This window comes from Trachypithecus francoisi, unplaced genomic scaffold (assembly GCF_009764315.1).
Source record: "Trachypithecus francoisi isolate TF-2019V2 unplaced genomic scaffold, Tfra_2.0 Lachesis_group11, whole genome shotgun sequence".
Classification (NCBI taxonomy): domain Eukaryota; kingdom Metazoa; phylum Chordata; class Mammalia; order Primates; family Cercopithecidae; genus Trachypithecus; species Trachypithecus francoisi.
In genome coordinates, this window is record NW_022681456.1 from 100,378,023 (window position 1) to 100,393,115 (window position 15,093).

The 15,093-nt window shown below is 44.1% G+C and overlaps 1 long non-coding RNA gene across 1 annotated transcript; it reads right to left on the minus strand.

The window, feature by feature from the left end:
• Positions 1-4,826: 4,826 nt before the first annotated feature.
• LOC117091093 lies at positions 4,827-13,998 on the minus strand. Its single transcript, XR_004440235.1, has 2 exons — positions 13,704-13,998; positions 4,827-4,903 (listed from the first exon to the last, which is right to left on the minus strand). It is a non-coding gene; the product is annotated as an uncharacterized LOC117091093 (long non-coding RNA).
• Between the last annotated feature and the right edge of the window lie 1,095 nt (positions 13,999-15,093).

The following is a 15,093-nucleotide window of genomic DNA, read 5'->3' on the forward strand; positions in this document are numbered from 1 at the left end:
GATCACTATCTTCTACCATATACAAACATAATCTCCAAACGTAGACCTAAATGTGAAAGACAAATTTATGATATTGAAAAAATGAAGGAACTTGTGTGTGCACATGTGTGATTTGGGGGTATAAAAGGTTTTTCAGTCATTATTCAAATAGCATGAATCATAAGGGACAAAATGGTTGCGTGTGACCACACTAAAAATTTCTGTTTAATAAAGGACACCATACACCAAGATGACAGATTGATTGTAGGTTTGAAGATACATGCAACTTTTAAAACTAACAAGGATATTTCTAGAATATACCAGGGACTACCACAAATCAAGAAGGAAAAGACATGAAACGATTAGACAAGATATGAATTCACAAGAGGCTAACTAATGTACAAAGAGATGCTTAACCTCACTAGTGATCAAAGACACACAAAACAAAAGAAGATGGCACTTTCTACCCATCAGATTAGCAGCCAGTGGGTGGTAAGATATTACCAAGCATTGGTAAGGCTGTGGGGAGTGAGAGCTTTCAAGACTGCTGGTAGTGATAGCAACAGGAGACAGACAAATTCCTAGGCAGACAGAGACAGGTCCCTGGTGAAACTCCACCTTCAAGCCAAGAACACTGTAAACCCTGAAAACCGAGTGACAGTTCCTAGACATGCTAATTTTAACATAACCGTAAGCAACATAAAATCAGGGAGCAAAAGCTATTTAAACACACATACCATAAAATGGCACTCTGTCCAGATCCCCTACAGATTCTTCAGTCTTTTCCCTCTCACAATAGGAGATGGTTGATATAGCAAGTTACAGGAGCTTCTCAGAAAGTGAAGCTGAGGACAGGGGTTGTTTCCAGACACTGGTGCCCAGAAGCCACTGTTCAGGATGTGTGTTCAGGGGACGTGTGTGTTGTGGGGGATGGTGAACATGGATGAAGCCCCATTTTTAAAAAACTCACATCCCAGCTGAGACTCCCACAGGGTGCAAGGGTTTACATGAGGCCATGATTAAAAGGCAGGACTGGTTGGGGGAGCTCAGGAGGAAATGTTCCCAACAGGGTGCTTGACTGCTGTGGCTCAGTGGAATTCTTCACTCTCAGGTCAAGCAAGGGTTATGACGTGGAGACATCTCTGGAGAAGTTTGCTTTGCTTTGCTCTTTAAGCACTACAGAAAGAGCATTGGACTGGGGAATAGAAGACTTTCTTGTCTTTACTCTGCCTGTTCCCAGCTGTTTGAGTCTTTTGGCTATTAAACAGGAAAAATTAGGCCAGTCCTGCCTGCTCAAGGGAAGGGGTGATAGGTTGTGAGGTTCATAAAGTTTAACCTGCATAAATGCTTTTAAACCTGCCAAGTGCCATATGGCTGTAGAAATGACAACGTCACGTGCTTTGATCTGCACCTTCTCTTAACCCCACAAGCTTGTGAGTCCTTTCCCAGTCTTAGGATGGGAGTTAAGCTTGACATATTTCATCTGCAGGAAAACGAAGGGGATTGGTCCCAGATGACACCCTGCATCCACAAAGAAACTGAGGCCCAATATCCAATTTATTCCTCCTTAGGAGGAATGATTTTGGATGTTAGGGGAGGATGGTATGGGTTCAGGATGGAGAGTTCACACCTGTGATGAGGTTGGGTGAAGGTTTGGCCTCAGTAGCACTGTGACTTTGAGTGAAGGTTACTGGATGCCTCAGCCTCTGCTTATCTACTTATAAAATAAGTCAAAATGTCACACTCCCCATCCTGGCCATGTGAAGATGGTTAGGATCCAATTACACACTGAATTCATCTAAGTCCTGGAGAAAGATTCAGCTTTTCTTGTTGCACATCCCCATCACCTTCATCTTTGGCACTCACTTGCTTTTAAAACACCTTAATACAGTAGCCACAGAAAAGTGGGTGACTTTCAAGTCCATGCCTCAGAAAGTCAAAAGTTCTCCATCTTTTCACTGTCCAGCAGCCAGCCCCAAGTGAGCCAGGTGCTGAGCTACTGTGATAAAATTCTGGTTTAATCTCTCAGAACCTAGGTCACCATTTGCTTTCTTCTTTTTTGTTTTTAAATGAGCTACTATTGTCAGAATGCAGGAGATCTCTGTTAATAAGGATTTCATGCCACCGGTGATTTTTCTAAGAGGAGGCCAGAATGCAGCTGACCAGGCTCACTTGTCTCCTTTTGTGTTGGGAATTTTGACTGGGTTCATGGTCCTAATTGGGTTATGGGGCTGCTAATATGATTTTGCTGCCTAGAAATGCAAAGTCCATGAGTCCATGAGTCAGTTAAGAAGCAAGGTGAAGCTATTTCCAGCATCTCCCATACAGGATGGAGACCTGGTTGATGGTAGAAATGGATCTAGTAGGCAAGGCTGTTCTTTCTTTCCAGGGATGCCCCAGCCTCTGTGGCAGAGCGATACTTTGTCTTTGGGGGCACAGGCTCTGCATTCCTGTGGCAGAGCGATACTTTATCTTTGGAGGCACAGGCTCTGCATTCCTGCTTCTGAGCAGCCCTGCCCAGCTAGTGTCCCAGTGGATGGGGAGGTTTGGCAGGTTCAATTTGATTCAATTCAGCAAACATTTACTCACCTCCTACTGTGTCCAAAGTACGCAAAAATAAGGGTCTTCTTTTTTCTTTTAAATTATGAAAATGAAATATTCTTGTTCTCACATTTTAAGTGATAAGCTGGAAGGCCACTGCCTTACCCCTTCAACCACACCTTCCTGAGGTACTCAATGTTGAGGTTGAATTATTGGCTTCCATAAGTTTTCCATGCTTCTAGAAACAGGTCCACTCACGTAAAACTTTTATCAAAAGACAAATGGAATAGTAAGATGTATATTTTCACAACTTTGCTCTTTTCCCTCCTTAACCATACAACATAGAAAGCTTCCAAGTTAATATATATAAAACTAGCTCACTTCTTTATAATAGCTGCATACAATTATATAGTATGGGTATTGAGAAATTTAATCATTTCCCTTCTGATGCACATTCAGGCTGTTTCTAGGGTTTTTTTTTTCTCCCTTAGCTACTCTTTCTGGGAGTGTAGTGTGCTTAAAACAGGGGCCTTGCGAGTAGATAGACCTGGGTCTGAATCCCAACTTGGCCACTTACTATATGACCTTAGGGACGTTCTTTAAGGTCTCCCAGCCTCACTGCCTTCAGCTGCAAAGTGAAGGCAGCTTGCTCACAGTGATGCACACAGTAAGGATGGAATGAGCTGATGGACACCGAGTGTTTCTAAGACAGGGCATGACACACAGTAACTGTCCAATTACTTCTAGCAGTAACTTGGGGTTTGGAAGTCTTCATCTTGTCAGAATTCCCACTGCTGTAATTGAAGAATAGGACTCTTATAGGACCTGGGGCTCCCAGGAGGAAGTCATTGGCAAACTGCAGATCCAGCTGCTCCAAAGTCTACAATACCTGCAGACAAAGGCACAGGCTCCTCTGAGGGTGGAGCCTGGGGAAGTCCTTGAGCAGCCCTAGGAAGGAGGTGGGCCTCCTGCGTCTGCTCTGCCAGCAACACACCTTGAGGGGTCCTGCTTGTCCTAGGTGGGGGTTGTGTTCAGAGAAGTAGAGGGAGGCTGCTTTGGTGAAGGGGTCTTATACGAGGTCCTCATGCAAGGACCATCTCCTATTTGTAGAAACAACCATTTTGTTTTCCAGATGCAGAAACCTCTCTGGTTTAGTCAGGCCCCCTGCACTCGGACATGTGTCTGGTGGGCTACAGCCACAACCGCCCCCTGTGTGAAGTGAACAGAATCACTGGCAGTCCTTAAGAGCTGTGTGGTCATTTTCCTAGATGGCCTTGAGGCTCAGTGATTGCAACTCTCAAGTGTCTTGTTCTGTTAGCCTCCTCTGTTGAAGAACTTAGAGCATGTGGGGTCTGGCTGTCAGCCCGCTGACAGTTTGCTGCCCTTCAAGTCACAGCGTTCTTCATAGCACACCTGCTTTCATAGGCTGGCTTCCCCATCCACCATGATAGTCACATGGTCTCCTGGTAGAGCACTTTCATTCTAGGGTCCAGGGGCAAGGTGGGTAGTCCCAAAGTCCTCTCACTGATTCTCGTTCTCCCAGGAGGCTCCAAGACCATCAGACAAATGCACCCTCGGTGACCTCCTTTCATATCCCAGCAATCCTGGGTATTTGCACAGATTGGATCCCCTTCATCAGTTTGAACAGGCTTACCTATCCACTCAGAACTTTCTATGTCATGCTTCAAACAGTGACCCACAGACCTGGTTTCAGTCACTGGCTAACAATGAAACAAGAACTGGACAATTATGCTATCTTTAAAAAAAAACTATCTGGATAGTGACTGGTGCCCTACATCAGGCAGTCATGGCACATAGATGTTAGGGAAGGAGGGAAGGAGGGGCTTCATTATGCAAAAGTGTGGACGGTGGCTTCTTGACTAGTTTGTTAGCTTTCATATTGCAATGTTTTGCAGTTTGCTCATGCTCCATTAAAATGTATTATCTGGTTTGAACTAAACTAACCCTCATGAAATGGATGAGTGACTTACAGTTTCCTGCAAAGAACCGTCACGGCACACGTTTACCTATGTAACAAACCTGCACATCCTGCACATGTATCCCAGAAATTAAAATAAAGATTTCTGCAAAGAAATAGGTGGGTTGAAGAGAATAGTAATTATACAAAGACAAGAAAACAGCAAGAGAATGTCAGAATCAACCCTCCTGTGCCTGGAATAATCTCTGAATCCTTGTCACTATTAGCTAAAAACAATGAAGATGTAATTGGATCAGAAAAGAAGTTGTCTTAAAACCCCCAAATTCTCTTTTTATTTTTAACGTTTTAAATTAAATTGTTATTATTATTTTTTCGAGACTGAGTGTCACTCTGTAGTCCTGGATGGAGTGCAGTGGTGCAATCTCAGCTCACTGCAACCTCTGCCTCCTGGTTTCAAGAGATTCCTCTGCCTCAGCCTACCGAATAGCTGGGGATTACAGGCACCCGCCACCATGCCCGGCTAATTTTTTTTTTTTTTTTGTATTTTTAGTAGAGATAAGGTTTTGCCATGTTGGCCAGGCTGGTCTTGAACTCCTGACCTCAGGTGATCCACCTGCCTTGGCCTCCCAAAGTGCTGGGATTACAGGCACGAGCCACCAAGCCTGGCTCCCAATTCTCTTAAGATATGGATTTCTTCCTTTTATTAACAATACACTTTGTTCAGCGTGTACACCGTGCCTTTGCCAGTTATCTTTTTCAGCTCTGACAACCATTACAAGCAAGCTTGAAAATAAATGAAACTTTTGAAAAAAAAAGGAAATTGAACTTTTGAATTGATGTATGAAAAATTTGATATTTGAGATATTTGAATTGATGTATCTCAAAGAATAATTCCAAGGTTTTTTTAAAAGGTGCAAATTCTACCACATTGCTGTCACTAAAAATATGATTATGGATAATATTTTAATGACAGCAGACATTTTAATATAATTAATAACTAAAGGTAAATATGTTAAGAACTTTTAATTTTTATAGCATCTTTTAACAAGTATTTTGTTTCATAGTGAATATATTAGTAAGTACATCCATGTATTATATAGAAAGAAATAGCTCCTCTGCTGTCTGGCTGTGTGACCTTGGACTAGTCTAGGTCCAGAGGACTCAGTGAGGATGACAGAATCTGTACCTCGTGGGCTGGGCAGGGGTTCCAGGGGCGCTGGAAAGCCGGGTGCTGTGGGGCCCGGCGGGGCGCTGTGCCCCACGGGGTCTGTCTGGGTGTGGAGGCAGCTGCCCAATCAGCGGAGGTGGACCTGGCCCCTGGCTCGGACATGCATGTCGGTCCCCTGAGAATCCCTGGGCTAAAGGCTGTCCTTCCCAAGCTCGCCCTCTCCCTGTGACCCAGTTAAGCCATCTCCAGGGGTCCTGGTGCCTTGCAACCCCACAGGGCCTCAGGACAGTCTGGCTGTTTCCCACACCTTTGCACTCATGCTCCTTACGGGTAGGCGACGGGTAGATCAGACCCTCCCTGGGTTCCAGCGCTCTCGACCCTGCGGGGTCAGAAATAGGGCCTGTGTCTGCACCCTTCTCCCTCCCAGACCTTGCAGACAGCCCGAGCCCCAGGCGCAGCTCTGCCCTTCTACCCGGGTCATGGGAATGCTGCTGCGGTCCTGCCTCCTGGAGGGCCCCACTTACCACAGATGGAGGCACGAAGGACATGTTGTCCCCTTTTTGGTTCCACGGGTGGTGTCAGGTCAAGAGGCGGCTGGTCTCGGCAGTGGGATGTATGGCCTGTTGGCCTGAACTTGTACCCTTTACTGGACCCCACAACTGTTAGCCCTGGGCCCCCCTCCCCTCTCCCCTGCTGCAGCCACAGCCTCCTGAGTCTCTGATCCATTCTTCAAGACACAACCAGAAAGCCAATGTGATCAGATGAGACCTCCCCTTAAAGCCCTTCAGCGATCACCTTATCACCCAAAAGCCCCCTGCCCCGTCCAAAAAATATATGTATATGTGTGTGTGCGTGTGTGTATATGTATGTATATGTATGTTCATATACATATACACACACATATGAGTGTAATCTATAATTTTTATTGATCGAAATATCCAGTCAAAGAAGGGTGAGAATGTAGACTGGGTGGTTGTTGAGCATTCTTTTGGTGGTGACAGTCTCCTTGGAATCTGTTTCAGAAACCAGGCACAGTTATAGGAGAAGCATTTTGGAATATGTTAAGATCAAACATTTAGTATTAATTTTTAAAAGATCAAGCATCGTTTATTGAGACCAAAAAATAACTTTCACCTTTTTACTACTGTGGAACGTAGAAATATTAATGGAGGAATTTGTTTTCTATTTTAAATGTCCCTCACTGCTGAACTGCTCATAGATACTATGTTTTTAAGGGAGTAGTGGAATTAATCATTAAATGCAAATTTACTACTTATGTTTATGTTTCACAGGAAGTATATCATGGGAATAACAAATAATCTCCATTCTCTAAAATTATCCTAAAATTCATAATGCTATCAGGATGCAAGGTGAGTTAAGGTACAATTGCATTTTTAAAGTTTTCAAAACTAAAACTAAATGTAGATAATTAAAACATATTTTGAGAAGGCCTCCTCAGTGTTACATGATTTTGACATGTGTGATTATGTGGAGGCTCAGTGAACCTGCAGGGTAACAAACTTCTATTTTTGGATGGAGGTGTGCAGGGAGACAGGATGAAAAGGACAACACAGCTTTGATAGGAAGTCTGCTTTTGGTGAAGGGATGGTCCACCCAGGCTTGCTGGAAGGTGGGAGTTCCTCCTGCCCAACATTGCCCCTAGTTTGCCCAGAGGAACTGAAAACCCCAGTGAAAAAACTGCAGTTCCTGGAAGAATTATGGCTCTGATAGCTTTATGTTTTATAAGCTATTAATACCCAAATTCAGCATGTCCAAAAAACGAGTTCCTTAAGGACTAAGCCCCCTATCCCCTAAACCAGCTTTGCCTCTCCATCAAAGTAAAAGGCCCTGATACGGCTCCAGTGACTGGAAGAACATCAGGGTCCTTTGTCTCATGCTGATTTACATAAAGTGACACGGGCACACGCAGAGTGGTTTTAAGGAGCGAATAATTCAATAGGCAAGAAGTGAAGAAGAAAACAGCTCCCTCGTACAGCGACAGAGGGAGGGCAGAAAAGTGATCGGTTATATGGGAGGCTGGAGGAGGCGGTGTCTGATATGCACAGGGCCCAGGGGATTGGTTTGACCAGGTGTGTCGTTCACGTAGCCGGTGAAACACCTGGCCCTCCCACCTCATCCTTTTAACATTCAAATGCGGCCGCCATGTTGTCCTGAACACATAGAGTTATCTGGTGGTGGCCATGACACTTGGCATAGCTGGTGACAAGAAGAAGGCAGGAATCACCATACTGGGTGGACCCAGTTTCTAATGGCCTGCATTTGCATATCAAAGCTTGCCGGCCTGGCCCTTTAATTTGCCTTTCTGTTAGAAAAGAAATGATTTGGCTGGTGCGGTGGCTCTTGCCTGTAATCCCAGCACTTTGGGAGGGCGAGACGGGCCGATCACTTGAGGTCAGGAGTTCAAAGCATTGGCTAACATGGTGAAACCCCATCTCTACTAAAAATACAAAAACAAAAAAACAAAAACAAAAAAACACCTAGCCGGGTTTGGTGGCGGGCACCTATAATCCTAGCTACTCGGGAAGCTGAGACGGGAGAATCACTTGAAACAGGGGGCAAAGGTTACAGTGAGCCCAGATCGCACCATTGCGCCCTAGCCTGGGGGACGGAGTGAGATTCGTCTCAAAAAGAAAAGAAAAGAAAGAAAAAAAAAAGAAAAGAAAAGAAAAGAGAAAAGAAAAGGTCTGGGGTTGCTTTTATTAAAAGAAAAAGGCTTACTGAGAATTCCTTTTACCCTTTCTATCTGCCTAAAAATTATTTCTTAGTAACTCCTTCATTTTTCCCCCCATCAAGAGAAGCAAACCCAACAGCTGTCAGGGGGTGCTGGATGATGATTCTTCCTGGCTACTTCCTGCTGAAAAGGGGTATTGTGTGGAGAACAGCAGTTGCGCCTTCTCCTGAGGTTGATTTAAGATTTCTTGGAAGAATGGCGTGTCCATGTGTAAAAAGTAAAGCAGAGGTTCCTCTTCAAAGACTTTCCTTCCCGTCTAATTAGAAATAAATAGTAACGGCCGGGCGCGGTGGCTCAAGCCTGTAATCCCAGCACTTTGGGAGGCCGAGACGGGCGGATCACGAGGTCAGGAGATCGAGACCATCCTGGCTAACACCGTGAAACCCCGTCTCTACTAAAAATACAAAAAACTAGCCGGGCGAGGTGGCGGGCGCCTGTAACCCCAGCTACTCCGGAGGCTGAGGCGGGAGAATGGTGTAAACCCGGGAGGCGGAGCTTGCAGTGAGCTGAGATCCGGCCACTGCACTCCAGCCTGGGAGACAGAGCCAGACTCCGTCTAAAAAAAAAAAAAAAAAAAGAAATAAATAGTAACTTCTCTTAAAAGCAAAATTTATTCAAAGACCTGTGCTAACATTCTTAAATATCTGCTAGCCGTAATAAAGAAATCAATGTACGTTATGTTCTCAGCTCCCACAGTTTATACTAAATATTTGGCCTGGCACGCTTATACTGGTCGAAGCAAGCATTAGGTCATAGCCTGTTCCTCTTCCTTATTTAAAAATGTTTTCACCTTTCTCAGCATTCCACAAGTTACTTCCTCCTTCCTTTGTTCTCCTCTACCTTTGCCTCTTTTAAAAAGTTCTAAGTTGCTAGCCAATGGGGACAAATACAGAATGTGAGGTCCCGTTCCAGCCGATGGAAACCGGACACAGCAGTAGGGTGGACGCGTCAGGTTATAAATGACCCTGTCTCCTTTGTTCAGTGTACTCTTGTGGCAAAACTGCTGGCGGGCGTACCCTTTCTGCAAGAAGTAAAAATGGCCTTATTAAATAAATTAAATTTATGTTCAAGTGCTCTTTGGCACCGAAGAACAAGCGTTTCAAACACATGTGTGGCTTTGCTCGCAGCACCGTTTGGGGTTTGAATGTTTCTAGGTGAAAAGTGATACATTTTATAAGAAAATTTAAAATATTGGGTTAGACTATTGAGTGTTAAGATTACCACCGTTAGTGGGGATCCTATAGACCCTACCTTTGATACCTATTAGTTACACCAATGGTTTGCAATACCTGTTTATTTCCACTAGATGTCGCTGTACGTTACCAAAAACGTTAATATAAAAGAAACATTTTCCTTGAGAAAACCATACACTTCTCCTTTGACTTGCCATTAGAGAATAACTTTAGGCTTAGGCCATTTTCCTAACTTGCAATATACTTGGGAGAAATACATTATTGGGTGGCTAAAATAACTTTAATGTTAATCTTGACAGTTCCTTTCCTTTAATTATTAATTTCATGACTTTCACAGACCCTCTTACAACATACTTAAACTCTTTGACTTGTCCTAAGCATTCATCCTTTCAACAACCAGTCATTTCCTTTTAGGACAAGTATTTGCGATGCAAAATCCTTTCTTACATAAAATCTCTTTCTTTATAACCTTCTCTTTATAGCTTAGAGTGCATTATATTACCAACCTTCAGTAAAATGTCTTATTAAACTTAATGATAGTAAAACCTTCATGCTTGTTTCTTATCCGTAACTATTACTCCTGCTATAAGCACCACAATTTTGACTAAATCTTTCCTGCAACTATTAATCCTGTTATAAGGTTGATAATTAGGCAAAGTATCACAGCAATTAGAATTTTACAACCAGAATTCCATATTGTGGGTGCTACAGTGTGTAGTTCTATTGTAAATAGAAGCATGACTATAACAATTCTTACAAGAGTGGCATAGTAAGTAATTTCCATTTAAAACTTTATTTACCAAAAAACGTTACTTACATTTATCTTTGGGGATCTACAAAGTTACAAATGCGATTCTATGAATAATTAAAATCTCCTTGCAAATACGCTTTAAAAAGAAGTTTTAATATTTGGCGGTGAACTCTGAAAAAAAGTACACTCCAAAAAGTATCTGGTGAGGTAGGAGTGGGACTGAGGAAGATGAGTAGCCCTCACTCAGTTACTTATCTTTTATGATTTTCAGCTTAAGATAGATGTTCTCTTTCTCCGCATTGATATTCAGGATATTTCTCTGGGCTGTTAGGGGCTGCTCCCTCAGCTCTTCAGGCTGTGACTTGAGTGCGATGTATTTAGAAGTCGATTCCTATAACTTTTACTGCCGAAGAACAGAGTAGGGCCCTTCCCAGCTTGGCTTAGGGAAGGAGACAGAGATGAGAGTTTGTACTAATACCAAATTTCCTGGGTTAAATAAAGGTGGTCCTATTTATTTCTGCAGGGGAATACTGATGTTTCATTTCTTTTTTGGAGCCTTCCTAGATTAGAAGGTCTTGAAGTGCATTCATGCTTTAAAGCTTCCTCGCCTCTGACTTAGCGCTGCCTGATTCTATTTCCTTTGGCTGCCTTGTGTGTTTCCTTTTCATGTCCCCTATGATGCATTGACTGTTATTTTTTTTGTGGAAGAAAAACTGAGGATAATAACCTGCTAATTTCCTGGCAATATTTTATAGGAGATAGAAAATGCTTTTCCTTTTGAATGGCAGCATGAGCATGGAGGGCTCAGAAAGCATACTTGGAGTTAGTATAAATAGTAGCTACCTTCCCCTTGCTTAATTTAAGTGCCCTTGTAAGAGCTATTAGCTCAGCTAATTCAGCACCTGTGCCTGGGGAGAGACGTTATTTAGAGTGGCGACTGCTTATCCTGCCTTAGGTCCTTCTTGCTTTACCAGCTGTTTGTTGGCTAAGAGCTCCCCCTAGAGGACAGTAATCCTGAGACATTATGTGAAGTGTAAACAGTTAAATTATTTCCTAGGGTTAACTTGGAGCTTTTCTGACTAGTAGAGTTATTATGACTTGGAAGCATATGTAAATAGGTCCTCCTAACTACAACTATGGTTGAGAAAAACATTGGATTAGAGTTTTTCCTGAGACATCCCCTTACGGTCATACTATGGGAAGAGGAGAGGCCTGGATTAGAGAGGAGAAAAGGGAGAGACGGGCTCTAATGTTTAGAAGGAGGTCTACTTTCCTTCCTTTAATTTCCGGAGTTAGCCAGGGCTCCTGTGCTATAGTGGCAGTCTGAGCCGCTGAAGCCAGCATTTGAGCCCCAGGAGCCATCAGTCCCGTGGGACCATCTGTGGGACTGGTCCTGAACCCAGTGACCTCCATCTCTGGGGGCAGTGCCATCTTCAGTGGTCTGTGCCACAAGCTGGACAGGGTTGAGGTGGCTTTGTCTTGCTGCCTGGGGATTCCTTTTTAAAATGCCCTCGCCTGTCGCACCGATAGCAACTAGCGTATGCACCTTGGGGATCCTGGATTTTGCAAATCTGCAAAGCAGCCGCCAGAGCCTCTGTCCTTCTCTTGAGATTTCTCTCATTCTTTTACAAAAGACCAAAGTGGCCACCTTCAGGAGGTTCTCTAAGGTGCTATCTGGTCTTATAGCCTGCTTTCGTAGTTTCCTTTTAATATCGGGAGCTGCCTGTGTAATAAACGTGTCCTTTAGAATGAGCTGTCGCTTGACTGAATCAGGGTATAAAGAGGTGTACTTTATTAGTGCCTCTCTTAGCCTTTCCCTAAAAGCTACAGGATTCTCATCTGGCTTTTGGTTTATCCTAGACAGTTCAGAGTAATTGAGAGGTTTGGCCCTGGTCTTCCACAGGCCCTTTAATATGCATCTTAAAATGTGCCTCCTTTTCCATTCATCTCTCGAGTTATTGGGGTCCCCATCAGGGTTGTTTACCAGAACTGCTTCCCTTCCTAGTGGGAATGGAGTTTCCACTTTTTTCGCTTTCCATATCTGCGTTCTTCCCTTTTGGTATATTATAGGAGATATATTGCTCATCTCCGAAATCTCTGCTGCTTGCAGAGCTGCCTGCTTTTCAGCTGCTGTGAGGGTATGGTTTAGGAGGAGCATAACAACCCTTCATGTGAGGTGAAACACCTGAGTTAAATTTTGGAATGCTTCCATATACCTATCAGGGTCGTTAGAAAATCAGCCTAAGTTTCACTCTATTTGCGTAAGGTCCTGTAGTGAGAAGGGAACTTGAAGGCGCCCAAAATAAGGGGGATCCTCAGATGGTTCCCCTGGAAGTTGCTTTTCTAATTGTGGGGAGCTATTCTCCCTGGGCCTGCCTGATATGATTGCTAAAAGATCTGGGTTGATCTTACAACGCTGCACAGGTGTAGTAAAAATACCATGCCCTTGTGTAAAATAAAATGAGTCACTTTTTCCTTCAAAGTCCTGAGGTAAAGGAAGTTCCAGTGTTTCAGAGTGTATTCCAGAGGGGTGCAAGCCGAAGATAATCTGTTTCCCATTTAGAAAAAAAAGCAAGAATAAAAGCGTCCTCTTAGTCTCCTTCCTTTCCGTATGACTACATACACAGGGTGGAGGAGGAGACAGGGAGCGTCCTCCCACTGTTTTCCCTCCCTGCTTCCTGGGTCCAGGCAGCATGTTAAACGTGCCACCCATGGCTGTAGGCGTGGTCCTCCAAGCCGTGGAACCAGATAAACTAAGTGATGGGACTAACCACACTTTACCCATGCAGCTTCAGCTTATCCACCTTGTGTGATTCGCCTTTGACTTCCTAAACCTGTATGATCCCCCTGGCTCCCCGAAAAACTGGTCACGGGAGAGACTGTGTCGCCTTAGGGCAAGGCTCCTTTAATGGAGGCAGTGTCCTGGATTGCCTGCTACTATGGCCCGTGCTAAAGCAATTACCCTTAGAAAAATGGTTCCAGTTAACCTTCAGACTTAAAAATCCCCTTACTAATTAAGTACCATTTTAATCAGAGACAGACTAGGTTCCTTAAAAGAACGCAAGAACTAAATGGCCATTTTTCTGCTGCTGGGTCAATATTGAGACTAAAACTTGGCTACAGAAGACATCTTACTCCTAACTGCAAAAGGCAGAACTTTTCCATTTACAGAAGTAGCTTAGATCCTAGTTTCCAGTAGAAAAGGCACAAAAAGGAAAAGTTGGAAAGCTTAGCATACTGCAGAGAACCAGCAATGTGTCTTATGGAGAGGATTTTTTTTCTTTTCTCTTTTTTTTTTTTTTTTTTTTTGAGATGGAGTTTCACTCTTGTTGCCCAGGCTGGAGTGCAATGGCGTGATCTCAGCTCACCACAACCTCCACCTCCCGGATTCAAGCGATTCTCCTGCCTCAGCCTCCTGAGTAGCTGGGATTACAGGTATGTGTCACCACGCCTGGTTAATTTTGTATTTTTAGTAGAGATGGGGGGGGGGTGTTTCTCCATGTTGGTCAGACTGGTCTCGAACTGCGTACGTCATGTATCCGCCCACCAAGATCTCCCAAAATGCTGGTACAGGTGTCAGCCACCGCACCCGGCCAGGATTTCTATTTCCACTAGGGGGCGCTGTTGTCTTAGGACTACCATGTGCTCGCCAGAGCAAGTAACGTCACCACGAGGTAGCATTGTGGGGGGTGGCGTGGAGGGGTGGGAATCTCTGTTCCTAGAAGATTGCAAGGGCATTTTCGTGAGCTGTATACCCAAGACTACAGCATTTCCTGATCTTGCCTAATAGGATGTAGGATCTTGCCTTAGGCTGTAAAAATTCCTGCACATTCTACACACACAGAGAGTAAGAGACCACAGATAGAAAGAGAAAGAAAGTTTGGCGGCAGAATAGCAGGAAGAGAGCCTTGAGATTGAAGGACAGGTCTGAGTTTGAGATTTGCTCCACTGTGTACTCACCAATCCACTGAATGAATTCCCGGCCAGTGCAGCAAAATGATATGGCTCTGATGATTGGAGGAACACCAGAGTCCTTGGTCTCACGCTGATTTAGATGCGCCAACATGGACACAAGTCTGGAGTGGTTTTAAGGAGCAGAGAATTTAATAGGCAAGAAAGAGGAAAGGAAGAAGAAAACAGCTGCCCCATACAGAGATGGGGCAGGGGGGATCCAAGCAAAGAGAAACTGTGTGTCAGAAAAGTGGTTGGTTATATGGGAGGCTGGAGGAGGTCTGATTTGTGTAGGGCCCAAGGGATTGGTTTGAACAGGTGTGTCATTCATGTAGCTGGCAAAAAACCTGGCCGTCCCAGCGTAGCCCATTGTTATGCAAAGGCGGGCCTGCCATGATGTCCTGGACATATGGAGTTATCTGGAGGTGCCTATGACACTTGACACACCTGGTGACAAGAAGAAGGTGGGAATCGCCATATTGGGTGAACCCAGCTTCTAATGGTGTGCATTTGCATATCAAAGCTTGCTGGCCTGGCCCTCTTTAAGCGCCTTTCTGTTAGAAAAGAAATGTTTTTGGGGTTGCTCTCATTAAAAGAAAAACCCTTACTGAGAACTCCTTTTACTTTCTCTATCTGCCTAAAAATTATTTCTTAATAACTCCTGTATTAGCCCCACCATCCATCCAGAGTCACTCAGGTAAAAACCCTAGAGGTCCATCCTTGATTCTCTTCTCCCCTTTAACTCACATCCAATCCACCATAAAGTCTTGTCGAGACGACCTCTAAAGCATTTGCCAAATGGATACAGCTTCCTCCATC